This window comes from Chiloscyllium plagiosum, unplaced genomic scaffold (assembly GCF_037043375.1).
Source record: "Chiloscyllium plagiosum isolate Xiang-an unplaced genomic scaffold, Cpla_swu_hap1 HiC_scaffold_48, whole genome shotgun sequence".
NCBI classification, from domain to species: domain Eukaryota; kingdom Metazoa; phylum Chordata; class Chondrichthyes; order Orectolobiformes; family Hemiscylliidae; genus Chiloscyllium; species Chiloscyllium plagiosum.
The window spans coordinates 4,397,238-4,418,663 of NW_028270186.1; the positions used below are offsets into that span (position 1 = coordinate 4,397,238).

Below are 21,426 nucleotides of genomic sequence, written 5' to 3' on the forward strand. Positions count from 1 at the left end.
ATCAGTTTAAATTATACTCGAAACATAACAAACTCCAATCAAGTTTGAATTGAGTATACTGACAATCTTAAAAGCCAATGACACAATCCGATACTTTGCAGTATAACAGACGTTTTGTCCCCTGTCTAGGTGACATCCTCAGTGCTTGGGAGCCTCCTGTGAAGCGCTTCTGTGATGTTTCCTCCGGCATTTATAGTGGCCTGTCTCTGCCGCTTCCGGTTGTCAGTTCCAGCTGTCCGCTGTAGTAACCGGTATATTGGGTCCAGGTCGATGTGTTTGTTGATAGAGTCTGTGGATGAGTGCCATGCCTCCAGGAATTCCCTGGCTGTTCTCTGTTTGGCTTGCCCTATAATGGTAGTGTTGTCCCAATCGAATTCATGTTGCTTGTCATCTGCGTGTGTGGCTAAGGATAGCTGGTCGTGTCGTTTCATGGCTAGTTGGTGTTCATGAATGCGGATCATTAGCTGTCTTCCTGTTTGTCCTATGTAGTGTTTTATGCAGTCCTTGCACGGGATTTTGTACACTACATTGGTTTTGCTCATGCTGGGTATCAGGTCCTTCGTTCTGGTGAGTTGTTGTCTGAGAGTGGCTGTTGGTTTGTGTGCTGTTATGAGTCCTAGTGGTCGCAGTAGTCTGGCTGTCAGTTCGGATGTATGGTAGTGTGGCTAATCCTTTGGGTTGCGGCATGTCCTCGTTCTGTTGGACAACCATGGCATCCATGAACACCAACTAGCCACGAAACGACACAAACAGCTATCCTTAGTAGCCACACACGCAGATGACAAGCAACATGAATTCGACTAGGACAACACTACTATTATAGGACAAGCCAATCAGAGAACAGCCAGGGAATTCCTAGAGGCGTGGCATTCATCCACAGATTCAATCAATAAGCACATCGACCTGGACCCAATATACCGGCCACTGCAATGGACGGCTGGAACTGACAACCGGAAGCAGCAGATACAAATCACTATAAATGCCGGAGGAAACATCACAGAAGCGCTTCACAGGAGGCTCCCAAGCACTGAGGATGTCACCTAGACAGGGGACGAAACATCTCTACGCAAATTCCCAGCTCGGCAAACAACAACGAGCACCCGAGCTACAAATCTTCTCACAAACTCTGCAGTATAAGACCAGGGAAAATCAAACAGTTGGGAGGACAACTGCCAAGGCCCAGCGCGTAAACAGATGCTTGAAAACAGCTCTCTCTTAAAAGTCCCTTTTCGATCAGTAACCTGCAATGCAGTATTTCCTAACAAGGAGAAAAGACGACACAGGAAGATCCAAAGACAAGAACCTATTGCTGCCTGGTTTTGAGATAAGAAATGTTGTTTTGTAAATTTTAATTGGGAGTTTTATCGGACTAGTATTATAGAAGAGAAGCTAAAAGATAGGTTAGAGAAAGAAATTGTAAATAGTGGTCAGTTAATTATTCTCTGTTGTACTTTAAGAAATAAAGTTGTTAATTTTTACTTTAAATCGTTCTTGGCCACTTGATTTTTAACTACACAGGATAAATCCTTGCTTTAACTTGAGCAGGAGGGTTTACCCTGTGTCATAACACAGATAGATTCTTAATAAGCAAGGGGTAGGCAGGAATGTGGTTAAGAGGTATCAGATCAGCCCGGATCTTATTGAATGACGGAGCAGGCTCAAGTGGATGAAGAGCCTCCTCCTGCTCTTTGCTTGTATGTTTGACTGTAAATATCTGAGCTTTGAAGACACACTTACTCTCCAGTAATTGTTCAGTGATTGTTATAATACGCCATAAGCTATCAAATAATGGAAGGGGGTTACACTAAACTGAAAACATCAAAGCACAAAATTAAGGCACTGGAATTCCTGGCATCCAATTTGTAAATGGCAAGAGCAAGAAAACATGTCTTAGCTATTCATTTCTCCACCAGGAGAAATTTTATTCAATTCAAACTGCATGGAGATGGGAAAGCAGGTCAGCCTCCAACTTTTGAAGAAAATTCATCTCTCAATGAACTAATTCAACCAATATATAATATGATACTGTACAGGTTGCTTGGATGGATCAAGACCTAAGTCACAGGGGACAGGTTGGACTAAGTTGGAGCTTAATCTGCAAGGAAACTATAATTGAATTTGGAGCGCAAAATTCAGTGAGTGACGTTTCTATCATTAAGGTTAACAAGTTTAAGTATTTCCAGGCCCCTCAGACTGAACCATGTCATGGTGCAGCCATTTCATTGTGCACTTTCTCCTTTCAAGAGAAAGCACTCTCACCTCCCTGTGCTCAGTTAAAGATAAGATCGCAGAAAGTAATTGCTTAAGGGTCACTTGAAAAGATTGATTTTCCTCTGACACAGAATTTCAATATTACTGCTTTGCTCAATGACATTTTCTGAAGCAAACAGTCCAATGGAGTATCCACTTTTTGAAAAAAAAATGTGTGCTCTGGCCCACCAAATCTTCTCATTTGCATTCCAGAACTTTGCATGTTACCCTGCAAAGAACAGTGGTTTATTTTCAAATGTAAGTATTTGTTTCAAAAAATATTATCTTAGTCATACATGACTAATAGCCTGGAGAAATCATCCTTTTCTTGTGTTCATTCAAGGTATGTGGCTATCTCTGGCTGCACCTGCATTTATTGCCCATCAAATAATTCACCTTGAAAAGTTTGTGGTGATCTGCCCTCCTGAACTGTTGCAGTTCATTAGGTACACCTACAGAAGCACTCAAAACTCAAGGAGGCTAGGATATAGGGAGGTGACTTGGGGGCAAAACATTGGTTGCAGAACACAAGGGAGGTGAGAGAGAAAGGTGGTTGCTCCAGTTCGAAAGTGAGATGGAGGCTGCAAAGGCAGAGAAGAGAGATGGATGGTGCAAAAGAAAGAGAGAACAGTTTCAGATCTTTCAACAAAGGAACACTCAGTTAAGTTGGAGTTAGGAAATCTTGAAATCACAAAGGTAATGAACTCATTCCAAATGAATGTGCTATTGACATCTTAAAGTTGCGCAAGTTCAGGAATTAGTCTTTGGGGAAGAACTTAGTGGATGCAATTGTTATGAACACCACACCAAGTGTCAAATTTAAATTTGAAATGCAGTAAATAGGGAAGTGAATGTCTCATCAAAATGATTCAGCTCTGTATTTGTGATGGAAACACATTAGCTGTGACCTTACCAGTCCATGGAAGATACGTCTAAGGTCATAGTTTTATACGTGCAGAAATACGTGCAGCTTTTTTTCAAAAATTCACAAACTTATGTCTGTTGTCTTGTGCCATTTTAAAAATTGTAGTATCAAGAAAATTATTCCTTTCCTTTATGTGTTATAGTTTTAAGCTCAATGGAGTTGATAATTATTGAGGAGAAAGTGAGGTCTGCAGATGCTGGAGATCAGAGATGGAAATGTGTTGCTGGAAAAGCGCAGCAGGTCAGGCAGCATCTAGGAAACAGGAGAATCGACGTTTCGGGCATTAGCCCTTCTTCAGGAAATTATTGATAATTATTGAGGCTATTAACAAATTCTTCTAAACCTGTTTTTTTCCAGAGTCCAAATACATCAAAAATTTCAATACAAATGCAGAAATACTGTTACTATTTGACTGCAGCATACATTAAAAAATTTGTTGAGAATGAAAGCAAAGCGCCTGAAAACTGCAAGTATTGGGTGTCAGGGTTCTTTAAAAACTGAACTTAACTCGTATTTACTGTGTAGCATGGGAATTCATTTGACAGCTATTACAGCAACACATACCCAAATTTGAGAATTTGAAAATGAAGGGAAGAATTACTACATTCACAGAGATCAGGATGCACAGTGAAACAGCATCAACAATTTATCTGGTGCCAAATGCACCCTATTATCAATATGTTGTTTTTGAAAATAGGATGTATTTGTTCTTAAAAAGAACAGTAAGCTAACCTTTAGACAAAGGTAGGCAAGTGGGAAAAGATCATCCATTGTCATCAGTGGCAGCCCACAGTCACTGGCCAAAAGGGATTTGGCACTGAATCAACAGAGCACTGATGAGCAACTCCCAAAAGGTATGTTAACAGGGATAGACGGGAGGAATAAGCAAGAACAGGGGCTACAACCGACTATCTTCTTGAGGGAAGACCAGGAGTTCCCAGAGAGAAGAACTAAGATAGCTGCCACCAAAAATTATGAAGAAAGACTGCAAGACATTACCTTAATTCTACAGAACAGCTTTGGGAGAAATGAAACATTCTCAATCATCTAATAACTAATTAACAATTAAGCTGTTGCTTCTTAATAAACTCAGTAAACTACTGGAAAATTACTTCAAGTTGTCAACAGCTTACATTAGGTATTTGTAATTGTGAACACACACCTTAAAATGAACATCAAATCAGCCGTGAAAATAAAAATAAAAACATAGACCTTGAGGGGAACCCTCAAAACAAAAATTTTTACCCTGACCATAATGCTGTTAAAAAGGGAATTCTAGGGTTTGACCCAGTCACAGTGAAGGAATGACAACGGAGTTCAATATCAAGATGGAATGTAGAAGTTGAAGGTGTTTCCTTTTTGAGTTTCCAAATCAACTCTCCATTCTTCACTTTATTCCAAAGTTCAGCAGACTTATTGGAGGGACACATGAAAGCCATGTCTGCTGATGTTTTTTATTAAATCATGACGTGTGTCACTATCTAAAACAGCATTTACTGCCCGTGAGAGTCAATTGTTTTCTTATGGGTCTGGAGTCAATTGTGGGTGCGAACAGGTAAGAATGGCAGATCGAGCATAAACACAAGGAAGTGATGCTGCACCCCTACCAATCATTAGTCAGACTACACTTGGTTTAATGTGTTCATTTCTGGGCATCTTACTTAAGAAAGATTGTCAAAGCCCTGGAGAGAGTGCAAAAGAGATTTACTAGACGATACCAGAAATGAGGGATTTTTGATACATAGAAAGACAATAGAAATTCGTCTTAATCTCCTTGGAGCAGAGAGGATTAAGAGGTGACCTCACTGAGTTGTTCAAAATTATGAACAACGTTGACACTGTAAAGACGCATATTCTGCTTCCAGCTAGTTGGTATGTCACAATTTCATAACTACCAGCAAGAGGGCCAGGAATGAGATGGGGAGAAACTTCTTCACTCAGAGAGTTGTTCAAATTTGGAATCCACTGTCTGGGAGAGTGATGGAAGTGGATTCCATCGGAGATTTCAAAAGAGAGCTGGATATTTGTTGAAAGATGTGTTTTGAGGGCTTTGGAGATATGGCTGGAGAACAGGAATATCTGGTCGGCATGGACGGGTTGGACCGAAGGGTCTGTTTCCATGCTGTACATCTCTATGACTCTTTGACTCTACGGTACAGACACAATGAGTCAAAAGGCCTCCTTCTACACTGTCAAATTCTATGATTCGATTTCCTTCCCTGAAGGACATTCGTGAACCAAATAAGTTTTCTTTCACAGCTGACAATGGTTTCTTAATTGCCATTATGCTCATTACTTATTTCATATATTTTGTTGAATTCATGTATGCACCACGGTGGGATTTGAACCCATGTCCCCAGAACATAGGCCCAGGGTTCTGAATTACACTTGTACCTCTGTCCTTCTATTTCAGAGGTCATGCTAACGGGAAGCTTTGGAAGTTACCTTGAAGTGGACAGACCACAGTCACAATGTGCCAGTGCCAGCCTCGTTAAGTGAGTGGTTAAGAACCTAAGAAATACAACAAGAATCTTCAGCCCTTCAAAACTGTTTTGCCATTTAATGCAATCAGGGTGAACATCTACCTCAACTTGACCTTACTATAAACACATGGGTTCCTTTGTCCTTTGGAGCAGTGTCTTGATGTTTTAGAATTGCAAAGAACCTCATGCAACTTAAGATGAAATTCAAAAATTTTATTGTGAGTACTGTGGTTGAAGATCTATGAAGATCTGCCAGTGTTCCGACATGCTTTCTACAAAGTTGATTGAATCAACAGACTTTTTAAGTTCTCCTCAGAAGCCTGCCCAGATCTTGGTTGGGGATGGTGGGGTTGTTCATTGGTATAAAACATCTCTCTCTCTACCTCGACAATTACAGAAAAAACACAAGTGGAATGCAACTGAGGAGCAAAAGAAGGCAAACCCTTACAATTTTTATGAAAGCACAGAGTCCCATATGCACCACCTGCCTGCACTTGGTCCATATCACTCCAAACATTTCTTATTCATGTTCTTATCCAAATATCTTTTCAATGTTGTAATAGTACTTGCATTCATCATTTCCTCTGGAAGTTAATTCCACCACACAAACCACTCTGTGAAAAATCTCAATATTTTATTCTGATAGTTCACACAGAACTACAAACCAAAAATCTCAAAAATATCATTGCAGACATCATTGAGAGAATCAAACAATAAAGAAGAGGGCCACTCGGCTCATCACAACTGTTCTGGATCATTCAACGAGCAATTCAATTGTTATTCTGTCATTAAAATTTCATATTTAATAATTTTGTGGATTGAACTGGAATTATTGTGGGCACCTGGACTTCTCTTTCCAAAAGAGGTCACTGAAAAGGCTTTCAAACTTTTTTGTTCTAATTTCTCAGTACTCTCTTCTGATAACGCCTTGTTTACTGGAGATGATCGACTTCAGTTCCAGTTGATAAATCAGGTTCCAATTTCTGCTCTGGATATTGTTCTGGAGGTGTTTGGGAAAAGTCTGTTAAAAGAAAAGCTTCCAAGTTCAGCTCTCTTTTTTTCTGGAAAAGAAGATTCCTAAATGACTGCTTCAACAAAGATCTCTCCAGAAAATTGCAGGTGTTTAGTGACGTCTATCTTTGGAAGCCAGAACTCAGACTGACAGCCATTGGAACAATACAAACCTTCGACCTTTTACCTTCCAGAACAAAGACTTATTGGCCAAAAGTGCATTTTTTCCCAGTCTCTGCGGACAGAAAACAATTTTCAACCTCCGAGTTCGTGTGTGTTTTTGACTTATTAGGAGGAATAAAGATTTATGTTTTTATATTGCAAACAAAGTATACTTTGCTAAATCATGGAATATGTTTTGATCTTCAATAAAGCAACAATTTTAATGTTCATTAAACAATTTATTACTAGTGTAATAGCATAGGTTTGGCCACATCAGGAACAGGTAAAACAATTATATTTATGTAATAGATGATTTATGGAACTAAAGAAAGAAAATGCACTTCTCCCATCTCAATAGGAACATGCCATCGGCAAGGCCAGCAGTTGTTACTCACCCCTAATTTCCCTGGAACTGCATTACCATTATGTCATTTCAGAGGGCACTTCAGAGTCAACTAAATTGTTATGGGTCTAGAGTCACATGTACGTCAAACGAAGTAAGGATGGCAAATTTCTTTATCTGCAGGTCACTGATGAACCAGATAAGTTTTGCTGCCAATCGATGACTGTTTCATGGTCATCATGAATGAGACTATTTTTATATTTCAGATTGATGAACTGAATTCAAATTCTACCAGCTGCTGTGAGAAATCTGAACCCATGTCATGACAGCATTCGTTAGGACCTCAGGATTACTAGCAAAAATAATCCAACACTGCCATCTCCCCAAAATTCAATTTATCCTAATTACTTGTCTGCTTCAAGTGAAGATGCAATTTCTTACTGTCGTTGCTGGTAAAGCTGTTCCTGCAACACTTTCAGGCCTTCAAGATCCAAACTTGCTGCATTATAAAAAACTCACCTCTGCTTCTTTTGCCAATGCTCTTTGTTGTGTATCCTCCAGTTATTGGCTGTTGCACCCTATTCATTTCATCAGCACATGCGAACAATGGCAGGACAAGGTTTGATTCACCCCACCACAGATGTTATCATCTGTCCTACGATGCTCAAGAAATTATTTCACAAGAGTTGTGTTGCAGGAACAAGTAAATGCTTCTCCCTCTGGTGTTTCCATAGATACAGCTGAGGTATTCTAAGTTACAGGGTTAGAAGCTGCAGGAACATCCATTTCACTCCACACAGTATGACTCATTTTATATGCAGTAAACATAAGCCTGGGAATATCCACTTAAAGGAGAGAAGATGCACACAAACAGTCAGAAAACATCATGTGAAATACATAGTGTTACTGAGATTGAGCAGAGCTGGCAGCAGTAGAGCTACAGAATCAAGGATTCTGACAGCCCCATTATTTCTGTTTGTCCCTGTCCTGTGGAAGCTATTCTTCCTATCTTGACTTGATGTTTTCTCCCCTGTCCAATCATTCCCCAGTGCATCTGTGATTCTTTGACGCTTTATGTTGGTTTCAAAAATTTACAAAGTCAAATGTGTGGTGCTGGAAAAGGTCAGCAGGTCATGCAGCACCCGAAGACCAGGAGAATCACTGTTTCGGGCATCAGCCCTTCATCAGAAATTTCCAGTTTGCAGGCAGCAGCTGCCTCCTCTTTACCAGGGAAATGCAGCTCCATCCCCCATCAGGATTGTCTCAGGCATCCCCATTTCTTCCTGGAAAGAAAGCCTGAAGCACGTCCATATACTACTACTTCCTCCAGCTGGCTGAGCTTGTCCTCGGTTTGACCAACTTCTCCTTCAGCTCATCTCACTTTCTGAAACATGTGGCCATGGGTACCCACTTATGTTCATCTCTTTGTGGGGTATGTGGAACATTCATTGTTCCAATCTTCCCCAGGCCCTACCCCTTAATACTTTCTCCAGTACATCAATGGTATTGCTGATGCTACTTCCCTCCCTCGTTTTGAACTGGTAAAATTTATCAATTTTTTTTCCAGTTTCACCAGTAGTATGTTTTGTTTCAGGTCTCCAGCATCTGCAGTTCTCTGTTTTATGTGATTGAATCAAATGCTGATTGGTAACAGGTTTAGGGCAGCACCACCCTAAGACTGCCAACCCACCACGATTGCCTTGGTTGTCTAGGAATTCAGGACTAATGGATGGTCACTGGCATGGAGTAAAGAGTTAATTCCATCTTTAATAACAGCAACCTGAGCCATGCACAAGGCACCATGTTTTGGTGATGTCAGATGACATGGAATTGGAAACTGAATCTGCAACATTCCGAAAGCCATCTCTTCTTATTCCTAGCGTTTCATTACATTCATAAAACTAATTAATGTTCAATCATCTGAGCGCAAAAGTGAACTTACAGCTTGGTGAAATCAAGGAGAAACAATAAAAGGAGAACATTTCTCCGTTTTATTTTCATTTTCTTTATCAATTGTAGAAATATGTTAGATGGAGAAAAAGGGCTGCTTGACTGTCAGGGAGGGAGAATTGAGTTTTGGTCAGGTGATGAAATCTCCTCTCCAACAAGAGATTGCAGCCCAGGTTTCACAAAGTACAAGATGCCACATTTCTAGGATTGTCAATTTCTCAAATCCATTGACACTGTGCAAAACAGGAACATGCAGAAATTCACTGAAACTGAACTATTCAGGCGGTCTAGTTCCCCACAATAGGCTAGTATCTGTTCAGCCTGCAGTGCGTTCTTTGATAATGTCAATATCACGCAGTTAGCAGCACATAATGTGATCTTTCATTAGGACTAAGGAACAAAAATAGGCTGTTCCATCATTCAGGTTAAAATTGTGATCTCAACATATCTGTCCTCAGAGATCAACACAAATTTGTACCGTACCAGAAGAATTTCAACCCAAATAATCCCCAATCCTTCACAGAACTGCAATTTGTGTGCATCTCTGCAACATCTTTAACTGAATGCAGAGCATGCCCCAATGTTTTTCTATTTCAAATTGCATAACACATGCAAACACACATCTATATTGCTGCTACACCACAGTGGAACATCACTCCTATCACAATTAGTTGTCCTTATTTTAAAGTCACAGAAAAATATAGTGGCAACAAAGAACATGCATTAAAAATCAATAAATATTCAATTAGGTGGAACTTATGGCAAAAGGTTTCTTGAAACCCACTGAGGAAGCATTCATTCTTTGAACAAGCCAGATTGGCAGTAATTCTACAATTGAGCATTAAATGTATCTCAGCTATCAGATATACTGACAGTACTGACAATATAAACTTCTCACGACAGTCAATTGCGAAGTACAACTGAACAGGCAGAAAAAGCCATTTAAAAAGGGTGACACAATGGCTCAGTGGTTAGCACTGCGGCCACACAGCACCAGAGGCCCGGGTTCGATTCCAGCCTCAGGCAACTGTCTGTGTGGAGTTTACACATTCTCCCCGTGCCTGTGCGGGTGTGCTCCAGTTTCCTTCCACAATCCAAACGATATGCAGGTTAGGTGAATTAGCCATGCTAAATTGCCCATAATGTTCAGGGATGTATAGTTTAGGTGCCAGAGTCGGGGTAAATGAAGGGGAATGGGTCTGACAAAGAAAATCTGTGCTGCATTTATTAAAATCATAGTAGATAATAATTTAAATTAATTAGAAGGAATCAAGTGCTTTGAGTTTTTCATCTAATCATTCATGAAAACCTGGAAAAGCAACCAGTATCTTCACTGCTGGCAACTGACATGCATATACCCAGTTTTAGCTTCTTAAAATGACCATTTAATCATATGCCCACTCCAACGTGATAAATATTCAATGATAATTTTTTTCTCAGCTTCCTTTTGAAGACTTGCAAAATTGCTGCTGGATCATACAATGCATGGAAAATAGCAAAGTGTGGTTTTCCAAATTATATTGCATAATAAGACTCACAAGTTGCTCACTGCAATTTCAACTGGCGGGGAAGAGGGAAGAAGCCAGCTTTGCATGTTTCCAGAGAAATCAAACTGAGGACTGAAAAAGAGAGAGTTCAACACTTAGAAAAGAGGACTGAGGGGATACAAGCAAAGTCAATGGCGCAGGTCGGACCCAGGAATTGACAGATACATATACACAAGAATATAAGAATTAGGAGCACAGAGTTGACCATTTGGCCCTTCGAGCCTGCTCCACCATTCAATAAGATTATGGCTGGTCTTTGCGTGGCTTCAGCTCCACTTATCCATCCTTTCACCATAACCCTTAGTTCCTTTATTGTTTAAAGAATGATCTATCTTAACTTTAAAAACATTTGCCAAAAAAGCCTCAATCACTTCACTAAGCAGGGAATTCCATAGCTTCACAATTTGGTCCGAAATCTGCTCCCCCTAATTTTGAGGATACGCGCTCTTGTCCTCATTTCACCCACTCGTGGAAACATCCTCTCGACTTACTTCTTATCTATTCTCTTCATCATTTTGTGTGTTTCTATAAGATTCCCCTCATTCTTCGGAATTCCAATGAATATAATCCCAGTCTCCTCAGTCTCTCAACTCCAGAATTAACCGAGTGAACCTCCTCTACAGCCCCTCTTTCTCAAGTAAAGAGACCAAAACTGCATGCAGTACTCCAGGTGTGGCCTCTCCAGCCCTCTATATATCTGCAACATAACCTTTCTGCTTTTAAATACAATCCCTTTAGCAATGAAAGACAAAATTCTATTTGCCTCGTTCATTACCTGTTGCACCTGCAGACCAACCTTCTGTGATTCATGTACAAGGACACTCAGAGCCCTCTGCACAGCAGCATGCTGTAATTTTTTTTACCTTTCAAGTAATAGTCCTTTTTACTGTTAGTCCTATCAAAATGGATGACTTCACATTTATTAACATTGTACTCCAACTGCCAGACATTTGCCCACTCACTTATACTATCTATGTCCTTTTGCAAAGTTTCACAGTTGTCTGCACGTTTTGCTCTACCATTCAGCTTAGTGCCATCCGCAAACGTTGACACACTACACATGGTCCCCAACTCCAAATCATCGATACAAATTGTGAAGAAGTGTGGTCCCAACACTGATTCCTGAGGCACACCACTCGTTACTGATTGTCAACCAGAAAAGCACTCATTTACCCCCATTCTTTGCTTCCTATTGGTTAACCAATCCTCTATCCATGTGAATAGATTGCGTGTAACGCCTAGCAGCAGTCTTTTAATGCAGCACCTTGTTGAATGCCTTTTGGAAATCTAGATCCATCATATCGACTGAGTCCCCATTGTCCAACGTGCTCATAATATTATCATAAAATTCCAGTAGATTAGTTAAGCATGACCTGACGTTCATGAGCTCATGCTGCATCTGCCCAACAGGACAATTTCTATCTGGATGCCTTGTTATTTCTTCCTTGATAATAGACTCAAGATTCATGAGAAAAGTAAGGAATGACGTACTAGAGATTTCAGACTTTTAAAAATCTTTTCATGTATTTTAAAAATCATGTGTGAAGCATAAGGAACAGCTTGACATGGTTCAGAGAACAGCAGGAATGCTTGCTTTGAATAATTAACTTTCAACATTAACTTTCAGAAAAGGGAGGGAGCAAGGAGATAACAGACTTGCAGTATATTGAACAAGCATAGTTGTTGTTTAGGTTTAAATTCACTGACAGGTAGGTTTTTGGATGTTGATAAGAGAAAATGTTTTGATAAATATCAATTGAATTCTATTTTCTTGAATATATGCCTGCCATTCACACAATACTAGGAATAAAAAACTAAGCTTATTGAATTTTGGATATATTGCTAGCCTTGGCACAATACTCACATGACAAATTAAATGAACAAATGTGTCACATGGCAACACCAATTAGCATCAACTGTAGCAATCTGTGAGCTGTGAAAATGGTTTTATTACAGAAGGTATGCCAGGTCGCGCTTTTGTTCTGAAAAATGTGGTCTTGTGCAATAATAATTTTCAACCTTCTGTTTTAAATTGGCAACATCATTTGAGCATGTAATGTTAACCCACTACTTCTGGGAAACTCTTTAAAATTTCACAATTTGGAGAGAAGAAAGGCTCTCGGGATCTTGAACATGGATTGAACATCTTATCCACAGGGATGACAAGGATTCCCAGTATGAGTTATTATCAAATGACAATCATGTATAAAGTGTCTGTCAGTACATTTTGTGAAATGGTTGGGTTAGGATGAGGCTCCACTGTGATAGCACATAAAAAACACTCATTCAGGCAAGAAACTGGGGGCCTGAAAAATTATACTGCTGAAGCAATGAATGGGGTGTGGACAGAACAATAGAAAGAATTTTTTTGGTAATTTTTGAGGGATTTTGCAGGAACATCACTTGAATTTCTGACATTCATTTGCAAACTGTTAAAACTTTTAATTGATTAAAAACAGGCAACTCGGTTAATTATATATGAACATTGAGGAACATATCCTGTAAATGACATGATCAACTGTTCCTTAATGGATATCATCTATAGGCATGAAGGATAATTAGTTGAAGAACTATTTAATCCTGGGTTGAATAGAGTTATGGAGAGTCATTTAGTCCTACAGCATGGAGACAGGCCCTTTGACCCAAACTGGTCCATGCCAACCAAAATGCCCACCCACGCTAACCCCATTCCCCTGCACTTGGCCCATGTCCTTCTAATCCTTTCTTGTCCATGTATTTGTCCAAATGCCTTATAAATGTTGTTTATGTACCCACCTCAGCCACGTCCGCTGGCAGTTCATTCCATATGCATATCACCCTTTGTAAAAAAAGTTGCCCCTCAGGTTCCCTTTTATTCATTCCCCTCTACTCCCAAAAGTAGACCACTAAGGATAACTGTCAGCAAATTCAACCCTGAAACATGGCACAGACCATTCGACACATCGACTGCTCTGCCATTCAATCACGGCTGATAAGCTTCTCAACCCCATTCTCCAGTTTTCTCCTCATAACCCTTGATCCCCTGGACAATCAAGAATCTATGGCCATCTTAAGTATACTCAATGACCTGGCACCCACAGTTTTCTATGGCAGTGAGTTCTATAGATTCACCATTCTCTGGCTGAAGATGTTTCTCCTCATCTCCAGGCTAAAAGATCTTCCATTACTCTAAGGATGTGCCCTCGAGTACTAGTCTCTCCTATCAATGGAAACATCTTCATAACATCCACTCTGTCCAGGCCATTCAGTATTCTGTAAGTTCCATTAACTGTCCCAATCAAGTTGAAGACGACATGATATGATTCACTGCTATCAAAAGAAGCATTCCTCCAAAGTGTAATCAGTCACTTAAGGTGATCTGGCCCCAATCTATTTGAGAACTGCCAGTCTCTGACACACTTCCGAGCTACTGTCAGTTCTGAGGAAGGCTCACTGAACCCGAAATGTTAATTCTGATTTCTCTCCACAAATGCTGCCAGACCTGCTGAGCTTTTCCAGCAATTTCTGTTTTTGTTTCTGATTTTCAGCATCCACAATTTCAATTTTTATTTAGTACCTGACAGGCTTCCTCCTGACGTACAGCAATGTGCAAAACAAGCTAGGCTTTTTGTTTGAAATCCCTGTAACACTTCCAATTCCTCCATACATAATGGTTAATTTCTGTAGTTGTTGGTTCTCCGTTTGACAGACCTCATGCAATAAAAAGACCTCCAACGTCATCACTAAAAATCTGTTGGAGGAAATAAAAGATAGGCAAGAGTACCAAATGTCTGACAGCAATTTGTCCAAAACAGTTGCATTGCAGTGAAGGTTAAATAGCAGCAATCAGTTTTATAATCATTTGCAGCTCTAGTTCTGTCTGGTGTTCTCACTGCACAGAGAGGAACTAATGTATTAATCAAATATTTGAATTACAGTTGGAAGAACACAGAAATTCAAAACAACAGTGAGCTAGATTGGTCACATATCTTGCATAAACCTCAAAGCTGGTAGCTTCTGCAGATTGTTTGTGAAGCTGGCAGGTGGACAAGTGATTGCAATCAGGTAAATAAGTCCAGGGCTCCAGGTATCTGTTGCAGAAAATACAGGTCATGAAAGGGTTAATGTCAGAGACTGGATGAAACTCCACCTAATCTAATGATATCATAAGATCTTGGGTGGGAAAGTTAGGAGAAGAGCTCTTGGTGTTGAAGGGGTCAGATGTGTCATTTTATTTTCTCAGAATTTTGGTGTCAATGTCTAAATCACTGGGGTAACTTGTATCTCATTGCGATCATGTAACAAAGTACAACTTGTTGAAACAAGACTGTCTTCGCACTGAGACTCTTGCATGATTATTCCTCGACGAGATATTAGTCGGATTGAAACAGATGAACTGAATGTGCAAGAATAAATAAATAAAACTTAGAACATAAGACCGTATAGCACACGAAAGGGCCCTTCGATGCCAAAGTGAACTAATCCCGTCTGTCTGCCCTTAGTCCATATCCCTCCATTCCTTGCACATTTATGTGCTGCTCTAAAGTCCCTGAAACACCCCAAAGAAGTATGATCTGACAGCCATTACAGAAACATGGGCTGCAAAAAGCCACATGTCGGAAACGTGTGTCAAGGTCTCCTAACAGTAAACACATAGAAGGTTGGAGTATAAATGAAGAAATAATAGGATCTTGTCAAAAAGATATGGCAATAATCATGGGGGAAATTTTGTTCTCAAATAGATGAGATGAAAATCTATTGAGTGAAACTCATCCAGAAGAAAAGTTCATGTAATATTTTCCAAATGGTTTCTTCAAACATCATGTTCTGGCCAGTCAAAAGACTGTACTCAACCTGATATTGTGCAATAAGATAGGATTAATTAATTACATCACAAGGATGGTAGAACGAGGTCACAGTGATCACAATATAATTGAATATTACATCGCCTCAATTGGCCTGCCCCCTCACCCATTCCAAACTATCTCCCTCTAAACTGACTGCACTCTGTGCCCTCAGATCCAATCCGAACTTGGTAATCAAGCCTACTGACAAGAGTGGTGCTGTTGCTATCTGTCATATTGACTTCAACATTGAAGAGGTTGAGCGCCAGCTCTCATATCTCCTCCCATCTCCCCATGGACCATGACTCCACTATGAAACACAAGGCCAATGTGTCCACAACGGTTACTAATCTTCTTTCACCCAGTGATCTCCCCTCCAGTGTCACCAAGCACAAAGTCTTCTACCTCCTTCTCAAAATACACAAATCAGACTGACCAGGCAGACCCATTGCTTCTGCCTCTTCTTGCCTCACAGAACTCATCTGTTCCTACCTGGACTCAATTTTTCTCCCTTGTCCTGTCCCTTCCCACTCTCATGTGTGATTTTTCTAATGCCATATCTCAGGTTCAAAATTTCTAGTCCCCCTATTTACCATGGACATGCAAGCCCTTTGCAAGTCCATTCCCCGTTAGGATTGTCTCACTTTCTCGGTTTCTTTTGGAAACCATCCCCGTCCATCACTAGCCTCCTCTGCCTGGCTGAGCTCATCCTCAATTTTAACAACTCTTTTAACACCACCCACTTACTTCAGATATAAGGTGTGCCATGGGGACACGTGGATCCCAGTTACGTCTGACTCTTTGTCAGGGGTACATGGAACATTCCTCAGTCCTCAGTCACGTCCGACCCATCTCCCGTACTTTGGCCCTCAGTCTTTCTCTTCCCTCCCACAATAGCGATAGGATCCTCCTTGTCCTCACCTACCATCTCACTAGCACCCGCATTCAAAGGATCATTAGCTGCCATTTGTGCCACCTCCAGCAGAATGCCACTACCAGATGTATATTCCCCTCTCTTCCCTTGTCAGCCTTCCTCAGGGACCATTCCTCCAGGGTACCTCGGTCCTTTTTTTCTCCAATCCCGATATCTCCCCACAGCGCCTTCCCATGCAATCACAGAATATTTAACACCTGCCGATTTACTTCCCCACTCCTCATTATCCAGGGCCCCAGACATATCTTCTAGGTGAAGCACTGGTTTACCTGCACTTCACGCAATCTTGTCACTGTATTCAATGCTCACAATGCGGTCTCCTTTACACTGGCGAGACGAAATGCAGACTAGCCAACCACTTCACAGAACACCTACACTCTGTCTGCAAAAATTATCCTGAGCTTCCAGCTGCCTGTCATTTCAGTGAATCTCTGTGTTCACTGGCCAACATCGTGCTACAGTGTTCCGGTGAAGCTTAGCGCAAGCGGAAGAACAACATCTCATTTTCTGGCGGTGAAACCCTGTAACTCTCTGGAGTCAACCTCATGTTCAATAATCTTTAGGGTCTTAGCATGTTCTCTCATGTCCTTACCCCAACCTCTATACACCAGGTCTTGTACTCACATGGGCTGCTTCCACAAACAACCCATTTTCAGCCACTGACACTCCCCATTAGCTGCTAATCATTCGACCAAACTGGCCTTTACCCACCCCTTTGTCTGTCCAGTTTTTTTTTTCTCTCTCTCTCTGGGTTCCATCTCCATCTATCATTTCATCTCCCCCTTTCCCTTACCCCTTCTTTGGCATTTAGGTATTAAGTCTGCTTTTTCTCCACAAATTAGATTACTTATAGTGTGGAAACAGGCCCTTCGGCCCAACAAGTCCACACTAACCCACCGAAGCACAACCCACCCAGACCCATTCCTACATTTACCCCTTCACCACGTCGGGGGGGAAATTGCGGAAAACCGCATCTCCTCCACTTCCCGCTCCGCAATTTCCCCCCCGACGTGGTCGACGGTGCCCTCCACCGCATCTCCTCCACTTCCCGCTCCTCCGCCCTTGAGCCCCGCCCCTCCAACCGCCACCAGGACAGAACCCCACTGGTCCTCACCTACCACCCCACCAATCTCCATGTACAGCGCATCATCCGCCGTCACTTCCGCCACCTCCAAACAGACCCCAGCACCAAGGATATATTTCCCTCCCCTCCCCTATCAGCTTTCCGTAGAGACCACTCCCTCCGCGACTCCCTTGTCAGATCCACACCCCCCACCGACCCAACCTCCACTCCCGGCACCTTCCCTTGCAACCGCAGGAGGTGCAACACTTGCGCCCACACCTCCCCCCTCACTTCTCTCCAAGGCCCCAAAGGAAACTTCCATATCCGCCACAGATTCACCTGCACCTCCACCCACATCATCTACTGCATCCGCTGCAGCCGGTGTGGCCTCCTCTATATTGGGGAGACAGGCCGCCTACTTGCGGAGCGATTCAGAGAGCACCTCTGGGCCACCCGGACGAACCAACCCAACCACCCTGTAGCACAGTATTTCAACTCCCCCTCCCACTCCACCGAGGATATGCAGGTCATTGGACTCATCCACCGCCAAACCACAACAACGCGACGGTCGGAGGAGGAGCGTCTTATCTTCCGACTGGGAACCCTCCAACCACAGGGGATGAACTTGGACTTCACCAGTTTCTTCATCCCCCCTCCCCCCACCTTGTCTCAGCCGAATCCCTCCAGCCCGGCACCGCCTTCCTGACCTGCAGTCTTCTTCTTGACCTCTCCGCCTCCATCCTACTCCGACCTATCACCCTCACCTTGACCTCTTTCCACCTATCACATTTCCAACGCCCCTCCTCCAAGTCCCTCCTCCCTACCTTTTATCTTCTCCTGCTGAACACTCTCTGCTCATTCCTGAAGAAGGGCCTGTGCCCGAAACGTCGAATCTCCTGTTCCCTGGATGCTGCCTGACCTGCTGTGCTGTTCCAGCAATAAAGTTTCAACTTTGATCTCCAGCATCTGCAGACCTCACTTTCTCCTCTGCCTTCTGTCAGACAGCCAATCTTCAATCCATGCCAGTAACTCACCTCGAACACCATGGGCCCTCACCTCACTCCGCAGCCTCCCGTGCGGCACCTTATCAAAAGCTTTTTGGAAGTCTGGATGGTTTCCCTGGACTTACCTATTTGTTCCCTCTTCAAAGAATTCTAAAAGATTTGTCAGGCATGACCTCCCCTTACTTAATCCATGCTGACTTGTTCTAATCTGACCCAGCACTTCCAAGAATTTAGAAATCTCATCCTTAACAATGGATTGCAGAATTTTACCAACGACCAAGGTTAGGCTAATCAGCCCATATTTTCCCATCTTTTGTCTTAGTCCTTTGAACAATAGACAACAGGTGCAGGAATAGGCCATTCTGCCCTTCGAGCCAGCACTACCATTCATTATGATCATGGCTGATCATCCTCAATCAGTATCCTGTTCCTGCCTTATCCCCATAACTCTTGATTCCATTGTCCCTAAGTCTCTTGAAAGTATCCAGAGACTTGGCCTCCATAGCCTTCTGGGGCAGAACATTCCATACACCCACCACTCTCTGGGTGAAGAAGTTTCTCCTCAACTCTGTTCTAAGTGGCCTACCCTTTATTTTTAAACTGTGTCCTCTGGTTCAGGACTCACCCATCAGCTGAAACATGCTTCCTGCCTCCAGATCCTTTATTAATCTTACACAAGGGGGTTACAACAGCGATTTTCCAATCGACGAATAGTTGGAATGGGTGGTTGTCTTGCAAGGAAATGTTAGACAGGTGACTCTTGGATTTGCTGGAATTTGGAAGATTAAGAGATGAAAACATATCGATTTTGAGGGGGTTTGCTCAGTGGATGTGGAATCTAGAACAATGAGTCATCATATAAAAGTAAGGGTCCACCTGTATTTTCTCAGTCAATGATTTTTGGAACTTTTTTCCTCTTTCGACAGTGGAAGCAGTCTGAATATTTTTCAGACAGAAATTGGTGGATTCTTGACATCCACAGGTGAAAGGTTATCAGAGGTGGTCAGGAATGTCAAGTTCAGTTTATAATTAGATAAGCCGTGATCTTATTAAATAGCAGAACAAGATCAATGGCTAATTGGCGTACTCCTGCTCCTAACTCATAAGTTTATATGATCCTTGATGGGAGGGATCAGGAGGAGTCACCAAAAGTATTGTCCTGCATTTGAGAAGCTTCTGGACTTTCATCTACTTTGGTTAACAGTTCGGAAAAAAATGATTTGATGAAGTACTGCAGTAACTTGCAAAATTGCAAGTACTGACCACAGTCATCTTTTAACTTTTGCACAGTTATCAATGTGAGACTGACTGAATCCACATTGGAATTCACGTCCAAATCAAAGTTTCAGGGCAAATGTGAGTCACATGTCTATTCAATCTATTATTACACTTAGCTTAACATACACTTATGACAGCAGCAGCAGCTCCAACAAGCTTGAACATTGAATAAAACAACCATGAATTAAGAAGAAATTGTAATCCTCTGCTCCTTCAACAATGTGCAGTTTCTGAATTCTCCAATTATTGTAGGCTCACGGTCAGCAGACAAACATTATTTAATTGTAGCAGCCAAATCAGCAAAAAATATTAAAACATTTACAATTGGCTGTAAACAGCCACAGCTACTGTGCACAGTTGCCTAATGGATGTTTCCATCTGTTTGAGTGAAACAGAGTTGTCTGTGTTATACCAGCTTATTTTCTGACTGTCTAACTCCAAGTTTCTCTCGCAATGGCCAATCAGAGAGGGAGAGCTGATCATTGTTATGGAAATCTTAGTTGGCCAATGATAAAATTCAGCAACACCAATCTAATAAATTTGCATGATCACTCTATCACATGTGCCCAAAAATACACACATACTCACAGGCTTCATGAAATGGGCTCTCATAACTACCATTCCATAGATCATTAACTCTCAATGCACACAAAGCATTTGCTTTGCTCTGCACTAATCTGATCCTACCTAAAACTGTGAGCAACCTGTGCAAATCGTCAAGGGGAGAAATTCAGATGACTGATATGAGTAATTTAATGGCTTCTTTAACATGGCCTTCTTGTGGTACAGTGGTAGTGTTCTCACCTCAGGACCCGGAGTTCTGTGTTCAAGTCCCACCCGCTCCAAAGGTGTGGAATAACCTCACTTAACAGGTTGATTAGAAAAATAGGTTTTACACAAAAGTTTCCTTGTGGCCTTGATTCATATTTCCTCCACATCCATCACCCTGTTCCTCGGATGCTGCCTGAACTGCTGTGCTTTTCCAGCACCACTCTAATCCAGAATCTAGTTTCCAGCGTCTGTAGTCATTGTTTTTACCTTTTATCCACATCCATCAAAACAGGTGAAAGCTTCAGAATTCATGGAGAATACAACAGCATCAAACTAAAAAATTCTGTGAATATCAAAATAAATAACCATATTGAGAATATTGTCTTCAGAAAGCTTAAGAAAGCTGAAAATACATCAGGTTAACAGCCCTTTCATCCATCAACAGATGAAACAGGTGCCTGCCACACAACAAGGGAAAAGAAGAGTTAATGTCAATGGTTAAAAAAAATCCAGGTGCTTTCATACAACATTCACAGGAGGTCCATGTGATGTAGCCATAGTGAAAGTGAACAAGCGACTCGGTGTGTTCACAGATTCATTCATGATTATAAACATAGCAACATAAAAGGAAGTACTGCAGATGCTAGAGATCTGAAACAAAACAGAAATTGCTGGCAAAACTCAGCAGATCTGATAGCGTCTGTGGGAAGAAAGCAGAGTTAATGTTTTGAAAGCACTGGCTCTTCATCACTATGGTATTTAGTTTCCTTTATATATTCACTTGTGGGACATAGGCAATAAATTCTGGCCAGCCAGCAATGCCTATGCCAAGTTGCCTTTGAGAAGGTGTTGGTGAGCTGCCTTCTTAAACTGCTGCAGTCC

The 21,426-nt window shown here is 41.6% G+C and overlaps 1 protein-coding gene across 10 annotated transcripts in view; it reads right to left on the reverse strand.

Annotated features, from left to right (window-relative positions):
- The window catches only part of pebp4 (phosphatidylethanolamine binding protein 4), a 553,891-nt gene that overhangs the window by 433,650 nt on the left and 98,815 nt on the right, over nucleotides 1-21,426 (reverse strand). The window lies entirely within an intron of this gene.